The sequence below is a fragment of the Ahaetulla prasina genome, chromosome 1 (genome assembly GCF_028640845.1).
Source record: "Ahaetulla prasina isolate Xishuangbanna chromosome 1, ASM2864084v1, whole genome shotgun sequence".
Lineage (NCBI taxonomy): Eukaryota > Metazoa > Chordata > Lepidosauria > Squamata > Colubridae > Ahaetulla > Ahaetulla prasina.
Window position 1 is genome coordinate 230,936,150 of NC_080539.1, and position 16,121 is coordinate 230,952,270.

Consider the following 16,121-nt stretch of genomic DNA (forward strand, 5'->3'; position numbering starts at 1 on the left):
AGTCTCATACAGTTTTTTTTAAAAAAAATATTTATTTTATGACATCATTTATTGTTTTAACTGTCTTAGTACCTTAAAGAAAGATGAGATTTTTTTAAACAATACCAAGTCAATAAAGGTGTTAAATGTATCCCGCTAACTGTAAAGATATTTGTGAATCATACATTTATTAATGACCTAAGTGAAAATGATGAGATCTTCATAAAATAAAATTCTGCAATTCTGTAGCAGACTTGCAAAATATGCACAGTAGTTATGTTAGCCTTGTGAAACTGCACAGTGAGAATAAACAGTAAGCATTAAAATTCTCTTAATGTCAGCTACTTATTTTAGAACTTACAATGCATTTTGTTTTTAGAGGTATATAAAATATCTTTTACAAAGCAGATTACTTAAGAAATCTTACTGAGCATTGCTACTTAAACCAGTAAGAAAACACATTCTACATTTTATATTGCTTCTCTGACCAATCACATGAGGATAACCCATTCAATGGACTCTCTAAGCAGCGCAAGGGAGAACTTACATGTATTCCTGTTCCTAATTCTGTTATTAGTTTTTAAGAACATTTATTTAATAGAAATGATTCAATAGAAAACCAGAAACATTAACTGGATTATAATATTTACTCAGGTTGAAAGAAATCTACAAATGCAGCTTGATCACTGATACTCTAGGCAGGATTTAACCATATAATAATCCACTTTCACTCAGAATTTCATAATATTAATACCAACAATTCATTCTTCTAATTTTATAGTCTACAGAAACAGAACAAGAAATTCACCTTCCTTCCACTATAAACCATAAATGTAAGTGAGATTAAGATAGGGAACACCTGTATGAATAACCACTATCAATCAAATTGTCAACTTGGCCAGTCATAGGCAGTTTATTAAAAATCATGATTACGTGGGCATGCTTCTTTAAGTCCATTGTTATTCAATTTCATATTGATTCAATTATAATCATACAAGTCTAATTTTAATGACTGGTTATTTGCATGAAAGTAATTTTCCTTACCTTCATTATATGAAATCCCAGATCTTAAAAGTCTTGTCTACAAAAGGGATCATCTTCAGCATTTATTAGTTTAATCCAATCATATGTGGTACTCATGATAACCTAAAAAAAGATACAAATTAATGTAAAAGCCATAATTATTTACATAGTTTTGATGACTTCTTCACTATAATAAATAATGAGCATGATTTTTTCTTGAATGCATATGTTAAATTATAGTAGTTATATCTTTTCCAAAATGTAATATATAGCATAAATTCTAAATTATGCTCAGACAAGATGACAAGTTACTTGCATAACTTTAAAATTTATATGGACGTACAAAAACCATTGCTCTGTGGCATAATATCCAGAATATCCGAGTTTCTCCAGGATGTAACAAATCTTATTGAGACCATGCCATTCTTGGAGATTTAACCCAGCTGTTTCTAAATCTTTTTGACCTGGAAGTGGTACAACTTGAATTGTTTCTGGTTCAGAGGATTTACTTTGGGAAAATGGCATACCACCCTTAGAACAGGACAGTCCACGGATAGTTTGACACGCTTCAGAAGGAAATGGATGTGTCACATTAATGAATTTTGTACATCCCAACAAAGTTGCAATCAACAGAGCCGTTGTACCAGACATTTTTCCACTTCTACTATATACTGTATTCGATTTCTTTCAAATTCTGCTTCCCTACCACTGCAGCTTTTCCACCTGATACCCCAAAGCCACTTCAGGAAAACAGGTGCAATAACATGGAATACACTATGAAAGGTTGTAGGTTTTATTTAGTTTTTTAATTTAGAGTATAGGATCTACAGAGGTTATGCGATCATACCTGATATACAAAGTCAGTTTAAATAAACCGTCAGCATATCGAGGTAGTCCTCAACTTACAACAGTTCACTTAGGGACCGTTCAATGTTACGACATCACTGAAAGAAGTTATTTATGACTTTTTTTCACACTTATGAACATAGTATGATCCCCATGGTTACATGATCAAAATTGAGACACTTGGGAACTGACTCACATTTATGACCATTGCAGTGTCCCGGGGTCACGTGATCCCTTTTTGCGACCTTCCAACTAGCAAAATCAATGGGAAAACCAGATTTACTTAATAACTGTGTTTCTAATTTAACAACTGCAGTGATTCACTTATCAACTGTGGTGAGAAAGGTCACCACATATGGGACAAAATTCACTTAGCAATACAAATTTTGAGCTCAGTTATGGTCGTAAGCAGAGGACTACCTATATATATATAAAAGAGATGTGGACATTAAAATATAGGAAATAAAATATTAAATTAAAGAGATGAAACCATAATAAAATCACCATAATATGGAGCCATAGAATTGCAATGCGATGGATGTTATAACTCAATATCTAAAGAAGCTAAGCATCTAACTCAGGGGTATCAAACTCTCATCATCACGTTGTCATCATGAGACATATCACAACTTTCCCCTCCCCTTTGCTAAACTGGGAATGGGAGTGGCCAGCGCATGATGCATCTGGCCCAGGGCTAAAAGTTTGACACCCCAGACCTAACTGCTTCTGGTGTGCCTGCGATTAAATCAGGTTAAGGGTATTGGCAAAAAATCAGTGTTCCTCTGTATGTAACAGAAGCAACTTCCACTTGTGCAACGCTATTAGTATTCAGAGATAGATTTATTTTGCATAAATGTTTAAAATTTAAAGCATTTCCAGCCAATAATTATATCTCAATTTCCAGTTATTTAAAGGTAAGATAGAAACTACACATTAGTCAACATTTTGAAGCTAAAGGTACTCTATTGATTCAAATATAATTCAATAATAAACCAATAAATCTTTAGTAGCACTCTGAAAGTTAGAAATGGTGTGTCCAAAAATAATTTCATGCCACAAGAACTTACAAGAAATAATTTTGATAATCGATAAAATGATTGATTACTAAGATAATGCTGAAGAACAAGTTAAAACCAGTCAGAATGTTAGCTGGGAAACATATATTCTAATGCAGGGGACTCCAACTTGTAGTCCATGGACTGGCACTGGGCCACAACATGCCAGAAACAGGGTCACGCAAACAAGCAAAACCCCATCCATGGGATGCAGGCAGCACACAAAACCATACCCCCTCCAATCCACGGAAAAATCTGTCTCCATAGAACCAGTCCCTGGTGTCCAAAATGTTGGGGCCACTGTTCTAATGTGCAATTACGTTCTCATCTTTAGTTTCCTGCAGTTAAATTGTAAATTTTATCCGAGTAAAGATCACTTTCTATTATATTTAAATATAAATATTATGACAATGAAGACAATAACAACACATTTCTCTAAACTCTGTTTTGAGAAAAAAAAATGGAAATGTCTACTTTGCTCATTGGAAGAGAACAAAAGTGTGCATTCTGATTACAATTCTTGCATGTTAATTTTCACTGGACCCTGTGGTAATTGCAGGCAAAAACAAAACATTTCTTGGCAGCATCTTTTTGTCCCAGAAATAGTATAATTATAATATTTTGGAAGAAAAAAATAAAGTTGTCACTAATTAGTGAGCTGTCCCTCACATCCTGGTATTTGTTGAGTTATATGAAAACTATTAAATTTATTCTATCCCATCCCTATTTTCTTCAGATTGAACAAAAACCTCCTAAATTACTGTATATTGTATCAATTTGTGAGTCTTGGAAACATTGTTCTTTCCAACACACAATCTGAAACAGGAATACAAAATAGCAAACGAGATGCACAAGTATGAAAGTAGTTTAACAATTTATGCATTTTGCCACGTTCTGTTTACAGCATATGAAGAATCACTTACAGACAGATACAACATATTTAGTAATAAAAACATAAGTATAAATATTACAATTTGGTTAAATTAAAAGGGTGAGGCCAAACATTAATTCATTTAGGCTTACAGATTCCTTCATTTGCAGATAACTCTTAAGAGTTTATTTTATACTCCAGTACTATAACAAAATGTCAAACAGTCAGAAATTATGTATCTTCATATTCTTCATCATGCCAAGGAACTGTAGTAAACAAGTCAACTTCATATTCATCATGCCAAGGAACGACATGCTCAGTAACAACCTATTACCTATACAGGGTAAGAACCCATCTGTTCTTTGGCTCATTTGCCATTGTAGTTTATGCATAATGCCCCAGAATCCCAACACAAGTTGACTGTGCTGCTATCATAAATAGAAAACATATTCTATCTTAGAGTCTAAGATGATGTGGTCTTAATTGTTTTGATAGTGGTCGTGATTGCATTATTTCCGAATAAGCAAATTTAGATTCCCCATATATAAAGAAGTAATCCAGTTCACAGTAACATCAGCCCACTAATTGATCTTTAGGATAAGATATGTGTCGTGTCCCACTCCTCCGCTGACGGCCGGGTCGTGGAAGTCCGTATCAAGCGTGCCTCTGCAGCTCTGCCAAAGTCCTATCAGAGTTCTCAAGGCAGGCAGGAGACCAGGAAGTGACTTCAGCAATCCAAGTTAGACTTTGCCTGACTCAGAGAATGCCAGAAAGCAGATCCTTTATATAGGCCATGGGGTGTGGCTCCATGACTCAGCACTTATCCAGGCCTGCCCCTCCCTTACTTTTGCTGACGTCGCCTCTCTACTCTCCGGAAGTGCAGATCTCTCCAGCCTCCAGCTGTTCGTAATCTTAGCTCATGACTGGCTTCACATTCTTCAGGCTCACATGCTGTGGGGGAGGGGTTTAGTTGCTCCGTTTGCCTGGGCATAGTGCCAGGACTGGGGGCTGAAGGCACGTCAGGCCCTTCGTCTTGCTTGGCCTGTCCGGGCATGGTGCCAGGGCTGGGGGCTGGAGGCATTCCAGGACATTCTTCCGAACTATCAGCATCCGGCAGGAGATAAGAGGGGCCCAGCTGCGGCAGGGGGAGCGAGCGAGACACAACAATATGCTTTATTGGCTAATCAATCAAATCAGAATTTATAGTGACTCTTGCCACTCATAACCCCAAATGGTAATTCCGGCAATATTCAAACTCTATATATTTGCTGTTTTAGAAAACTGTGGAGCTTATATACTCTTTGATTTCCCAAATTTTAGAACTATCAATACAGCTCAGTTTTTATACATTTATCCCACTCACTCCTAGATAAATGTCAGTACAAATTTATTCTTCATATACCTTCTTGAATGAAAGTCTGCAACTGAGAATCGTGGCAACTTGCATGGCCTAGGCCAGTCAAAACTATCACATAAACAAGGAGAACCTTCACATCTTAAATGCTGGTAAAAAAAAAACACACACACCACGGTAAAGGTTCATTGCTTTAAAAGACAAGAGGGCTTAAATTTGAAACTCTTAAACTCTCTCTCTCTCTCACACACACACATATTTCATACAAATAATGAGCCTGATTTCTATTTTATGAAGTCCTTCTTGTCATCTTCTTATCAATGTGTCTTGAATCTTGACGTTCCTGTTGGTAACCATTTCTTGAGTTTGGGACTGAATTTCTGGGGAGATTTAGCCCCTGCCTAGTTTTAAATATGACACTTGAGTTGGATTATGGAATCAAGAAGCACAATTAGTTATCAATATATTAATGAAAGGTCATTCTAATTTTTTCCTCAAGGGCTCTCAGAATGGAGAAATTTCAATAGCAGTAAAGCAATTAATATAGATCTAGTCAGTATTACTTTGATTTTATTAGTTGCACTGCTTTCATATTTTTATTATTGTAAATTGCTAGTGAGCTGCAGCACAGAATTTTTTGGGCATGAAAAGGAAGTATGGAATTCCTGTGAATGTCTCGTGTCCAGATTTTATTTAAAGAAGGCCTTGATGCATAGCCAAAATTTGTCCATACGGCTTATACAGCTGCTTTACATCTTTTTCCATTCACCTTTAAACTTCTATTAGCTCTTCCAAACTGAACCCTAAGGAATATCATTTTGCAATATTTCTAAGTTTTGAGCCATTTATAAACCTAAAAAGTAAACTTGGTTCATCATTAAAGGTATTTATAGCTACTAGTAATAATCGGTACTTTCCATTCTGCTAAATATCTCAGGAATTCTAGAAAACATAGTGCTGTACGGCTCTTAATTCTTATTATTCCTTGCCCCTCACAATTTATAGTTCAATATTTTATATTGCTTTTATAACTGTATTATTTAAGACCAATAGGCCTACATTCTAGTTTTCATTCGCTTCCTATTATTATTTACTCTTTCACACAATCATTGTTTTGTGCCACTGCCTTAGTGACCTGATAGTCCTCCAACACTTCTAGCCGACCAATAGAAAGGCATTAAAAAAAATGGGAGCCAGCTGTATCCTACCCACCGTGATTGAGACGGAGATTATCATGTGCAATTTACCTGACCAAATTTCAAGATCAGAAAACTAGAAATAACTTTACTACATGAAATAATGGATTGGATTGGTATGCAATACTAGTTTGCCTACTTTTTAACCAAAAACTTGTGAATTTTGGAGAAAGCATTCCCAACGACATTTTCTAACAAGACGACAACGTTTTGGCTGAATAGCTTGCGGCAGAACAGATCTGCAATGACATAGTCTAAACTGTCATGATGTACTTTGTATTAGGACCACGATGACTTCCCGGAATACTGTAGATGTTATGTTTATAACAGTTAAGAAGTCATTGAAGTGAGGAATTTCTTTGTTCAGATTTAGGCATTTCATCTTTTAAAAGCAAGACATGTTTTTCAAAGTATTTCCATATTCAAAAATATAAATCTTTGATTAATACTTCAAAAGTATGATACATTCAATCCAACGTACCTTAGTATTTTAACTCCTTAATGACGATGGTACACCTGGGCTTCTAGAATGTCTCCCACCCTCTTAATGATAGCTCTACTCAAGTGACCAGGGAAAGACCTCAAAATGGAGGAGTTAGCAACGTTCTGAGCTGATGCCCAACTACTTCTTCCATTGAAACTTTTTCCCCCCTCTAGATTGTTTTTCGGCTGATCCAATCCATTTTCCATCTTAAGTCTTTCTTCCTTTTTTTTGGTAGTTTATCCCCCCACACCATACTCGATTCCCTTCTATTGCTTTCAGAGAGTTATTGTATTGATGGAGATAGGAATACAAAATATACAACTTTTTAGATAACATCTTTTCCATTCACCTTTAAACTTCTATTAGCTCTTCCAAACTGAACCCTAAGGAATATCATTTTGCAATATTTCTAAATTTTGAGCCATTTATAAACCTAAAAAGTAAACTTGGTTCATCATTAAAGGTATTTATAGCTACTAGTAATAATCGGTACTTTCCATTCTGCTAAATATCTCAGGAATTCTAGAAAACATAGTGCTGTACGGCTCTTAATTCTTATTATTCCTTGCCCCTCACAATTTATAGTTCAATATTTTATATTGCTTTTATAACTGTATTATTTAAGACCAATAGGCCTACATTCTAGTTTTCATTCGCTTCCTATTATTATTTACTCTTTCACACAATCATTGTTTTGTGCCACTGCCTTAGTGACCTGATAGTCCTCCAACACTTCTAGCCGACCAATAGAAAGGCATTAAAAAAAATGGGAGCCAGCTGTATCCTACCCACCGTGATTGAGACGGAGATTATCATGTGCAATTTACCTGACCAAATTTCAAGATCAGAAAACTAGAAATAACTTTACTACATGAAATAATGGATTGGATTGGTATGCAATACTAGTTTGCCTACTTTTTAACCAAAAACTTGTGAATTTTGGAGAAAGCATTCCCAACGACATTTTCTAACTTAAGACGACAACGTTTTGGCTGAATAGCTTGCGGCAGAACAGATCTGCAATGACATAGTCTAAACTGTCATGATGTACTTTGTATTAGGACCACGATGACTTCCCGGAATACTGTAGATGTTATGTTTATAACAGTTAAGAAGTCATTGAAGTGAGGAATTTCTTTGTTCAGATTTAGGCATTTCATCTTTTAAAAGCAAGACATGTTTTTCAAAGTATTTCCATATTCAAAAATATAAATCTTTGATTAATACTTCAAAAGTATGATACATTCAATCCAACGTACCTTAGTATTTTAACTCCTTAATGACGATGGTACACCTGGGCTTCTAGAATGTCTCCCACCCTCTTAATGATAGCTCTACTCAAGTGACCAGGGAAAGACCTCAAAATGGAGGAGTTAGCAACGTTCTGAGCTGATGCCCAACTACTTCTTCCATTGAAACTTTTTCCCCCCTCTAGATTGTTTTTCGGCTGATCCAATCCATTTTCCATCTTAAGTCTTTCTTCCTTTTTTTTGGTAGTTTATCCCTCCACATCATACTCGATTCCCTTCTATTGCTTTCAGAGAGTTATTGTATTGATGGAGATAGGAATACAAAATATACAACTTTTTAGATAACATCTTTCCAACATTCCATTATGGAGGGAAAATTTTAAAAAAAACCATCTCTAGAGTGCAAATAATTAAATGTTCTTATTTTGTCTGCTAAGGACAATAGTTGGTTATAAACACTTATTCATCTGCCAATGTGACAAACAAGACTAAGAAAATATAGATACGTGACCGCTAAGAGTGGACTCCAACTTGATGGTACCTAAACAATACAGAAAGGGTAGGGTCATTAAAATTAAGAGTGACATCATCCACATTTTTGTGGTAGAGAAATATTTATCAACCCCCCCCAAAGGACCAATGACAATTTTTTAAAAATTAAATAGACCAACAAGGTTAGGAGCCTTGGTGGTGCAGTGGATCACAGTATTGCAGGCTAATTCTGTCCACAGCTAGAAGTTCAATCCTGGTGGGGCTCAAGGTTGACTCAGCCTTCCATCTTCCAAGGTTGGGAGCAATATGCTGACATTGTAAACCACTCAGAGAGTGCTGTAAAGGACTAAAAGGCAGTATATAAGTAAGTGTTATTGTTATTGCTAAACATTTTCCGTGATCAAAAATTGCTTCAGGTTATAAAAATATATCAGAAACAAAAAGGTGGATGAATGTGGACAGAAATAACCACTCAGAATGATTAAAGCTAAAGAGAGGCGTGGCCAGCGTTGCAACAGGACAGCGTGCCCCGGTGCTCTGGGGAAAACACCAAAATTGCAGCCGTTTGGGGGTCCTTTATGGACCATAGCTGTCCTAGAGGAACAGCGAAGAAAGGAGGCACCAGCCGGTGCAAAAGGGAAATTGAAAATTCCCTGGAGCGCCGGCATTAGCCTTCGACCCAGCGATAAGGAAAGGCAGCCATTAGGTGCTGTCAAAGTCAGGACGGCCACACAAAAGAATTGAGCAGGAGCGGTGATTTGAATGGAGTATTGTTACCGGGTGAGTGATTGGCCAACTCACAGGTAAAAAGAAATATATTTTTTTTGAAGCTGAAAAAACTTTCTAACTTGAAATTAGCGACTAATTGGCACGCGGAAATTCAAAGTGAAGGGAAACAAAAAGCAAAGAGGAACTCTAAGACTAAAGCCCTAAAAGAAATAACTTTCCATCTGGATTTAAAGTTGGATTTGGAAGAAAAATATTAAAAGGAGAAGAAAATAGAGGGAAAGCATCTTCTACTAACAAAAGGACTTAATCGAGGAAATAGTGGATTAACAAGCGACATTTTGTTGCCGGGGATTTGTGTATTGGAGAGAAACATCGGCTGGAGGAGAGAGAAAAAAAAACATTGCATTGCGTAGGCTTTCATAGGAAAGCTGGAGGAGTGATTGTTTAAACAGCTGCATTATAACATCAAAAAAGGACTGGGAAGATTAAAGATCTTGAATTGGAATGGCTTAAAGAAACATCTGAACTGAAAAAGAAAAAAAGAGACAATATTTGGACTTGAATTGGAACTATATATAAGTTAAAATAATACATTTAAAAATGCTTTCTCCTTAAATTGAGAATATGGATAGCTGGGAGGATGAGTATGAGGAACTAAGGGAGATGCTTCAAATGGTGAGAGAATCGTTTAAGGGAAACAAAGAAGCAGAGATGTGGTTCAAAAGTAAAAAAAAAAAGATGAAGAAATTATGAGGAAGAGACAAGAGGAATAAGAATACACTGCTGAAAAGGAAATAATTGAAAATAAAAACACAAATGATTACACTGGGATTGACAGTGATGGAATAGAAATGGAGAGGGGGAAGGATATTTCAAAAAAGAAAAGAAAAAAAGGAAATGGGAAAAGACTGAGGGGAAAAATTAAAAGAGTAAAAAACAATTGATGATTACATTGGGATTGGCAGTGACAGACTAAAGAGAAAAGGAGGAAATGGAGAAAGATTGAGGGGGAAAACTAAAGGAGTAAAAATTAGAGAAAGGAGATGGAAAGGAAGAAATAAGAAAAAGAAAAGAGAATGGGAGAAAGGGAGAAAAATACTAAGAAATGGGATTTTGGAGAGACTGAAAGAAAATGGTTAAAAGAAGTAGAAAAATGAGTAGCAGAAAAGAAATTAAAATAGTTGTAGAAATTTTAGGTAAGGTATAATTTAGAAGAAATATCTAGATTATTGTAAAACAGAAGTAAAAAAGGTTGAAATGAAGTGAACGTAAGAAATAAAAAAAGAAGAAATATGCTGTTAAATGCAAAATGGAGAAGTAGATGAAATGTGAAAAATATAACGGGATATATGTTTTATTGTTTGAGAATGTATGGAATGTGAGAGAATTATAGCGGATGGTAAAGAAATATATTATAAAGGTAGAAAAGAATAAAGAAATTGATTAAAATTAAGATATAAAACTGAAAAGGAGTTTTTAAAAAAAAGTATATTGTTTAAGAAAAATAGTCCAGCAGATGAGATATGAAAGACAGTATGGTGTACAAGTGAAAATAAATGAAACTGAGATGTAAAATGGAATAAAATTGAAATATTAGTAAATGATGTATCCTATTGGAAGAGAAAAATAATTATTGAATTGTGAATAAGAATTTAAAGAAAATAAGAGATGGCACATCATACTAATTAAAAGTTTGTAAGATAAAAATGGAATAAGATGAAGACAATGTTAATAATTAAAACATATGAGGGGAAAGCTGAGAAATATACTTGATAAATGGGAAAATCGGGGTTGTCTGGACACAATTGTTAAAAATATTGAAATGAAAATGAATACAGCAATAGAGAGAGATAAGAAAAAGGAGAGAGGGAAGGAGGGAAGGAGGGAGAGAGAGAAGAAAGGAAAGAGGAGAGGAAGAAAGGGTTAGGGAATTAGGGTAAATAAGAGTAGGAGAGAAAGTTAGATAGGGAGGAAGAAGGGAGAAAGGGGAGAAAGGAAAGGGAAGTGGAGAAGGAGTAGGAGAGGAGAGGAGAGGAGAAAGTAGGAAGGATAAAAGAAGGGAGGGAGAGGAATGAGAAGGAGAAGAAAGATTGCTGTAAAATGGAAAAGATGAAATGGAAGAAAGACAACCCCGAATATGTTTGAATATATCAGGATAACAATTGAAATGCTGAAAAAAATAATAAAAGAGAATAAATATTGGTAAAAATGGAGAAATTAGAACTGGCGGGCGAAGGAAGATAGGATTTATATAATTGAGCATGGAAATATTAAGACATGATTAAAATATGGAAAAAGAACACTTTGGCAGAAATTGAAATAAAGTATTGGATATGTTAAATTGTATAAGATATGATATGGCCAATACTCTGTTCATAAACTATGTATGTGTGTAGGAGAAGAAATCGAAAAATCAATAAAAACTTGTTTTTTAAAAAAAGAATGATTAAAGCTAAAATTCTGAACTGAAAAGAAAAAAGGAAATGGGAAAAGATTGAGGGGAAAACTAAAGGAGTAAAAATTAGAGAAAGGAGATGGAAAGGAAGAAATAAGAAAAGAAAAAGGAAATGGGAAAAGACTGAGGGGAAAAATTAAAAGAGTAAAAACAATTGATGATTACACTGGGATTGACAGTGATGGAATAGAAATGGAGAGGGGAAGGATATTTCAAAAGAAAAGAAAAAGGAAATGGGAAAAGATTGAGGGAAAGCATCTTTTACTAACAAAAGGACTTAATCAAGGAAGATGGAGTAACTATTTTTGTGGATTAACAAGCGACATTTTGTTGCCAGGAATTTGTTTTATTGGAGAGAAACATCGGCTAGAGGAGAGGAAAAAAAAACATTGCCTTGCTTAGGTTTTCATGGGAAAAGCTGGAGGAATGATTGTTTAAACAGCTGCATTATAACATCAAAAAGGACTGGGAAGATTAAAGATTTGAATTGGAATGGCTTAAAGAGATATCTAAACTGAAAAGGGAAAAAAAAGAGACAATATTTGGATTTGAATTTGAACTATATATAAGCTAAAATAATAAATTTAAAAATCATTTCTCCTTAAATTGAGAATATGGAGAGCTGGGAGGATGAGGATGAGGAACTAAGGGAGATGCTTCAAATGGTGAGAGAATCGTTTAAGAGAAACAAGGAAGCAGAGATGTGGTTAAAAAGTAAAAAAAGAAAAAGATGAAGAAATTATGACGGAGAGACAAGAGGAAGAAGAATACACTGCTGAAAAGGAAATAATTGAAGATAAAAACATAGATTATTATACTGGGATTGACAGTGATGGAATAGAAATGGAGAGGGGGAAGGATATTTCAAAAAAGAAAAGAAAAAAAGGAAATGGGAAAAGACTGAGGGGAAAAATTAAAAGAGTAAAAAACAATTGATGATTACATTGGGATTGGCAGTGACAGACTAAAGAGAAAAGGAGGAAATGGAGAAAGATTGAGGGGGAAAACTAAAGGAGTAAAAATTAGAGAAAGGAGATGGAAAGGAAGAAATAAGAAAAAGAAAAGAGAATGGGAGAAAGGGAGAAAAATACTAAGAAATGGGATTTTGGAGAGACTGAAAGAAAATGGTTAAAAGAAGTAGAAAAATGAGTAGCAGAAAAGAAATCAAAATAGTTGTAGAAATTTTAGGTAAGATGTAATTTAGAATATATAGATTATTGTAAAAGGGAAGTAAAAAAGGTTGAAATGAAGTGAACGTAAGAAATAAAAAAAGAAGAAATATGCTGTTAAATGCAAAATGGAGAAGTAAATGAAATGTGAAAGATACAATGGGATATATATTGTTTGGGACTGTATGGAATGTGAGAGAATTATAGTGGATGGTAAAGAAATATATTATAAAGATAGAAAAGAATTAAAAAATTGATTGAAATTAAGATATAAAACTGAGAAGAAGTTAAAAAAAAGAAGTATATTGTTTAAGAAAAATAGTCCAGCAGATGAGATATGATAGACAGTATGGTATATAAGTGAAAATAATTGAAACAGAAATGTAAAATGGAATAAAATTGAAATGTTCGTAAATGATGTATCCTATTGGAAGAGAAAAATAATTATTGAATTGTGAATAAGAATTTAAAGAAAATAAGAGATGGCACATCATACTAATTAAAAGTTTGTAAGATAAAAATGGAATAAGATGAAGACAATGTTAATAATTAAAACATATGAGGGGAAAGCTGAGAAATATACTTGATAAATGGGAAAATCGGGGTTGTCTGGACACAATTGTTAAAAATATTGAAATGAAAATGAATACAGCAAGAGAGAGATAAGAAAAAGGAGAGAGGGAAGGAGGGAAGGAGGGAGAGAGAGAAGAAAGGAAAGAGGAGAGGAAGAAAGGGTTAGGGAATTAGGGTAAATAAGAGTAGGAGAGAAAGTTAGATAGGGAGGAAGAAGGGAGAAAGGGGAGAAAGGAAAGGGAAGTGGAGAAGGAGTAGGAGAGGAGAGGAGAGGAGAAAGTAGGAAGGATAAAAGAAGGGAGGGAGAGGAATGAGAAGGAGAAGAAAGATTGCTTTAAAATGGAAAAGATGAAATGGAAGAAAGACAACCCCGAATATGTTTGAATATATCAGGATAACAATTGAAATGCTGAAAAAAATAATAAAAGAGAATAAATATTAGTAAAAATGGAGAAATTAGAACTGGCGGGCAAAGGAAGATATGATTTATATAATTGAGCATGGAAATATTAAGACATGATTAAAATATGGAAAAAGAACACTTTGGCAGAAATTGAAATAAAGTATTGGATATGTTAAATTGTATAAGATATGATATGGCCAATACTCTGTTCATAAACTATGTATGTGTGTAGGAGAAGAAATCGAAAAATCAATAAAAACTTGTTTTTTAAAAAAAGAATGATTAAAGCTAAAATTCTGAACTGAAGCTCTCAAATGACAAAATATTGTTATAGGGTCCACTAGTACAGGTTTCAGCACAACTGTAAGACACACTTTTTTGTCTCCCAAAAGGCGGCGAAAATGTCTGTGCATCTTATAGACCAAATACTGCCGAAGCTCCACCTGCCTACCATTTTTTGGCCTCTGCACACCCTGTTTTCAGGCCTTTTTTCAGTCTTTATCAAGGCTTTTTTTGGCCTGTTTTCCAGTCTTTTTTTGGCCTGTTTCCAGGGCTTTTTTGGTCCATCTTTGAGGCTTTTTTGGGCCATTTTCGTGGTTTTTTGGGGCCCGTTTTTGAGGCTATTTTGGCCCATTTTTTCTGAAAAAACGGGCCAAAAAAGTCTCAAAAACAGGTCAAAAAAGCCTTCAAAATGCCCCCCAAAAGCCTTGAAAACAAGCTGAAAAAGCCCCCCAAACGGGCCAAAAAAGCCTTGAAAACAGGCTGAAAAAAGCCTCAAAAATGGGCTGAAAAAAGGCCCGGAAACAGGCCTAAAAGAGACTGGAAAAGGGCCGAAAAAAGGCCCCCAAAAAGGGAGGCCAAAAACTTTTTGTTGTTGTTTTCCTCTTCTAAATTTAGGTGGGCCTTATAGTCAGGTGCGTCTTATAGTCCGAAAAATACGGTAACCAAGGTATAAAATGATTACAAAGCAATCTTTTCCCTCAGAGAATTAACACAGTGAGTTATAAATGTTTAGCATTAAGAATGGTGTCTGTATTTCCAATATTTGTATCATACCCCTAACTGAACAGACCCTAGGTAGGTAACAAGATAAAATAGACAATACAAAACTAAAGAAAACACATTAAGGCACTAAAAACAACTAAAGGTCAAAAGCATATTCGAACAACCTGGTTTTAACTTTGATTAAATGCAAGTACTGCTCAACATTGAGATCTTGGCACGCTCTCCACTTCATGGAACTCAATGGAAGAGAGATAAGATGCTGCACAGGGCTTCTCTACATATCACACTGGACAAGGATATCCCCTCCTAACAACATCTTGGCCAATATATCCTAGTGCTTACTGCAGAGTTTGTTTTTTGTATCAATCATTTCACCAAAATTATTCCAAAATTTGGTTCACAGAATTTTGTGCTCTCATCCATAGCTTATTATATTCCCCAATTCTTCTACCATTAACATCAGTCCTGCTTGCAAAAACAAGTATAAGGGGGGAAAAAATCCCCTCTTGGATAGAAGCATTTTTAATTTTATGTCATCAGGATAATAAATGCACTGGTTTCTTGATTTCAGGCCATATTATGGACAGGAGAAAAGGAATGACAACAATATTTGCATACAATTCAAAGGATGAGATCTTAACTCAGCATCTAATTTAATTGATTTAGCCTACAGACTGAGGCGCTCACTTATCCTAGCATCCGTAGGCACAGGTTCTTTTTAAAGCTGCAACTGAAAGTCATAGTGTGTGGCAACACAATGGGACAACTGCATGTTCTTGCCTTTGAACACCACTTGTAAATGTAGCCTTTGGCAGGATGGTAAACCACAAGACAGGATATAGATTACCCTAGTCTGCAATTAGTGGATTTGGAGGCCAACTGTCTTGGAGCGGCACCTCATAATAATCTGAGGGCCCCAGAGATGAATGATAAATAAAAGATTTCAATATATTCCACCACACCACCTCCAGCACATGCTTGAAAGTAGCCAGTGATCACCTCTCAGGTCTCCAGTTTGAGACAGGACCAGTCAGTAATAAATTATGGGTCCTCTGGGCACGGATAATAGGGAGGGGCTGAAAGACATACTATATGCAAAAGGCTTAATCAGTTTAATCCTTGCTCAGCTGCACAGGGTATATCACTGATTACACCATTTGAGAGAAAGGGAAAACTTTCCCTCCAGGCAAATTAGTCAGCTCTTCTGTGTGCATGTTAGTGTCCTTTTCTTTGGTGA

The 16,121-nt window shown here is 35.2% G+C and overlaps 1 protein-coding gene across 3 annotated transcripts in view; it reads right to left on the minus strand.

Moving 5' to 3' along the window:
- MBD5 (methyl-CpG binding domain protein 5) overlaps positions 1–16,121 on the minus strand; it is a 151,787-nt gene that overhangs the window by 84,990 nt on the left and 50,676 nt on the right. For all 3 annotated transcript variants that reach the window (XM_058193225.1, XM_058193234.1, XM_058193242.1), the window contains exon 2: positions 1,024–1,125. The gene's annotated coding sequence lies outside the window, so the exon portion shown is untranslated. The remainder of the gene's footprint in view (positions 1–1,023; positions 1,126–16,121) is intronic.